The 3,977-nt window shown below is 36.6% G+C and overlaps 1 pseudogene; it reads left to right on the plus strand.

Moving 5' to 3' along the window:
• Positions 1-2,436: 2,436 nt before the first annotated feature.
• On the plus strand, positions 2,437-3,380 carry LOC112615267 (annotated as a pseudogene).
• The last annotated feature ends 597 nt before the right edge of the window (positions 3,381-3,977 follow it).

Here is a 3,977-nt window from a genome sequence, read left to right on the forward strand (position 1 = left end):
GGTGTTTTAGACATGAAGTCTTTGCCCATGCCTATGTCCTGAATGGTACAACCTAGGTTTTCCTCTAGGATTTTTATGGTATTAGATCTAACACTGAGAGAAACAAGAAATGGGGAAAGGATTCCCTATTTAATAAATGGTGCTGGGAAAATTGGCTAGCCATAAGTAGAAAGCTGAAACTGGATCCTTTCCTTACTCCTTATACGAAAATTAATTCAAGATGGATTAGAGACTTAAATTTTTTTTTTTTTTTTGAGACTAAGTCTCCTCGCTCTGTAGCCCAGGCTGGAGTGCAATGGCGCGACCTCGCAATCTCGGCTCACTGCAAGCTCCGCCTCCCGGGTTCACACCATTCTCCTGCCTCAGCCTCCCCAGCAGCTGGCACTACAGGCACATGCCCCCACGCCAGGCTAATTTTTTGTATTTTTAGTAGAGACGTGGTTTCACCCTGTTAGCCAGGATGGTCTCCATCTCCTGACCTTGTGATCTGCCTGCCTCGGCCTCCCAAAGTGCTGGGATTAAGGCGTGAGCCACCGCGCCTGGCCGGAACTGGGTGACTCCTTACAGTATTCAGGTGCAGTACAGAAATATAAAAAGATGCACTGAAAGGGAGGATAAAAAGGGCAGTTTGACATTACTCACATCACCCCTCCCTCAACCTTAAGGAGCACAGTGTTGAGAGAGATACCTTCCATTTGGGGTAAGGAGAAAGAAGTGAGCACTAGACAATGCCTTAGCCTGTAACATTAGGTTAACCACAGTAAAACCTAGCACCAAGTAAGTCACCGTAAACCCAGACTCCAGGCTGGTATCTACAGTACTGAGTCACTAACGTTCTCCAGTGCCAAGCCATACCCCAAAGCCCCAGAGTTCAGGCATGCACACCAGAGTTGATGTCTGGTTTGCACCACCACCAGACAGACTTTAGCAACCCCAGGCTCCATCAGCCCTCAGTGGCAGGGTGACCACAGAGGTCCTGGGATCCAGAACTGCCCCACTGCCAGGCAGGACTAAGTAGGCCTAGGCTTTGGGCCTACCCAAGCAAGAAACTGCATTTCCTGCTGTGACCTAAGCATTACTACAGGGTAAGTCACATTCATCTACAAAGAGGTTTTCATACAAACAAAGTAATATGTAAACAGACAAAAGTGAAGCACATACTGGCAGAAAGCACTGTTACTCTCCATTGTTTACATATTGGAATTTTGAAAACTAGCGCTCCCGCTCCCAAAGGACTTACTAAAATGAACATTTGTATGTCCCATATTAAAAGTACTTTTCAACTATTTCAAAGGCTGTTTTTGGCAATCAGAATGAAATTATTTCACGTTTAGTTCAATTCAAGAGAAATTCTCAAATATTAAGAAAAGTATCAAATAATGACTGGTTAAAACAAACCAAAAAGAAAAGTAAAACAGGACATACAATCTCTGAAAAAAAATCTGAAAAATAAATAGAAAAGTGTTCTTTTCCAAAAGAGAAATGCCAGATTAGACATAAAAAGGAGATATGTTATCTTTTTTATTATGTGACTAATATAACCACAAAACTTAAAGAGCCATTCTACTTTTCATCAAATTATGTTAACTCTTATTTCAAATGTGAGGAAAATGTGTCTCGAAAAAACAGGTGGAAAAAAAAAAAAAAAAAAAAAAAAACAATTCCAGGACAAATCAGAACTTGAAGGTAAGTGGGTTGAAGAAGGGAAATTAAGTTCTTCAGATCTGGACATACTGACTGATAAGTCTGGCTCAGAATCTTCTTTAGATACTGTGGAAAATCCTTCAAATCCTATTGCAATACCTGAAGTTCTTGTTTCAACTAAACAAAGTATTACTTTCTTTTTCATCCCAGTGAAATTGTATAATCTTTTGTAGGTGGAATATTGGTGGACTTGTCCCCAGTTTAAATTATGATTTAAAGAGACACTTAGAAAAATAGGAAAAGCCTACTCAAATGGAGCAGGCTATCAGCAAAGACAAAAATGCAGAGAAGAACAACCATTTATCTCTTCAAGGAGAAATTATTATTGCAAGGGTGAATATTGATAACAGAACCTGGGTGTTAGTTCAGCTATTGAGAAAAACAACTGACCTGAAGTCCTGTATTACTGGGGTTGTAGAACTGAATTTTCATCATCTAGATTATATTGAAGGAAATGAGTTTCTGTTAAAGAAATAATTATTCCACATTTATTCTGGCTGAGACAAATTAAAGGTGAAACACTTTAGGCTGCACTTAGATAAATTTTGGCTTTAAAATTTTCGTGTGTCCAGTGCAAGGGAGAGGAATCCCAATTTCACATTTGATGATGGAGGAACAAGTTATGTGGTTGCTCTGCAGACAATATGAAAATTAGTTGAACTAACTCAGAAACCAGTTGATCAGCTCTTTCATTATATTTGTGATGTAAGCACAGGTGCCATATTAGCTTTCATGTCGGGATTTTTTCATATGCCTTTTGATGAATGCGAGAAACTTTATAAAACATTAGGATCAGATGTATTTTCACAAAATTTCATTGTTGGAAAAGTTAAAATGAGTTGAAGCCATGCATTTTATAGCAGTCAAATGTGGGGAAACATTCTGAAAAATAGAATGTGATTTGCACTATTGATTGCAACAGCAAGAAACCACACATGCCTTAAGGTAACTGCTGTAAGTATCATAGTAAACAGAGGATAACACAAAAGTATTCTGGTGTTTTAGAAGCTAAAGTGCTTAGAAACTATAATTTGTTGTCTCTAAACATAGAAACTATGGCCATTTTGCTGGAATCAACTGTCATTTCAGAGGCTGTCAGTATAAAATGTGGCAGGCCATTAGAGCCTCATCTGCTGCTCCAGGCTACTTTGGAGAATACGCATTGGGAAATGATCTTCATCACGGTGGAGGTTTGCTTCTGAATAACTCTTTGGCATTACCAATGCATGAGCGTAAATATCTTTGGCCGGATATTCCATTAGAGTACACAGTATGTCTGGACACTGGACATTTGGAGAGTGATATGAAAAACACTGTGATACACACAAGCTTGAAAACCAAACTTGCTAATGTTATCAACAGTGCTACAGATATAGAAGCAGTCTGTATAATGCTTGATGGTCTGTTACCTCCTGATACCTATTTTATATTCAATCCTGTAATGTGTGAAAACATAACTCTAGATGAAAGTCAAAACGAAAAGCTGAATCAGCTGCAGTTAGAAGGGTTGAAATACATAGAAAAAAATGAAAAAAATTAAAAAGTTGCAAAAATATTAAGTCGAGAAAACATAACTCTGCACAGAATTAATGATGAGATATAATTGAAAACAAACAAGTATGAAGGCCTTCTATTCTTTCTAAAGTTGCGATGAGTATATGCTTATGTTCTGGTAAATGAAGGCCTGCTCAGTAGATTCACCAAAGTCAACAGGAATTGTGGGGTTCAACATGAGTTGAATTATGAATTCTAGAGAATCCTGAAGAAGACTGTGTTTTCACTAGTTTGCACAGCTAGAAAATATGCTTGATTATATAATTCATATGAGCGTTAGATTTTTAAGATGTTAATAATTAAGTAAGTTTTAGGAGTTTCATTGTGATTGTGGTATTAGTAGATGTTGGTGTTATTTTGTTTGATTTTGGGAAATGTATTAATATATGTGTTAAACAAGGAGCTAAAAATGATTACACTTTGTATTTTTGCTTTTGTCATCATAATCATGTTGAATTTATGTAATCATTGATTTTATTTCATGTGGAATAGCTAATTGCTTCTTAAAATTATATTATTTAATGTTTTCATTAGCTACACTCTACAATTCACATACTACTTTTTATTTTAAAATTACTTAAATAGATCCAAAAAGTAGAAGTTTTATTTAAAATGTTTTTATGCTTGAAATATGAGAACCAGGTACAGTTTTCTATTCAAAATTTTCTTATTTTAATATTGTTTGGCTAACAAAGATAGATAAAATTTCATTCAAACAC

The sequence above is a fragment of the Theropithecus gelada genome, chromosome X (assembly GCF_003255815.1).
Source record: "Theropithecus gelada isolate Dixy chromosome X, Tgel_1.0, whole genome shotgun sequence".
Lineage (NCBI taxonomy): Eukaryota > Metazoa > Chordata > Mammalia > Primates > Cercopithecidae > Theropithecus > Theropithecus gelada.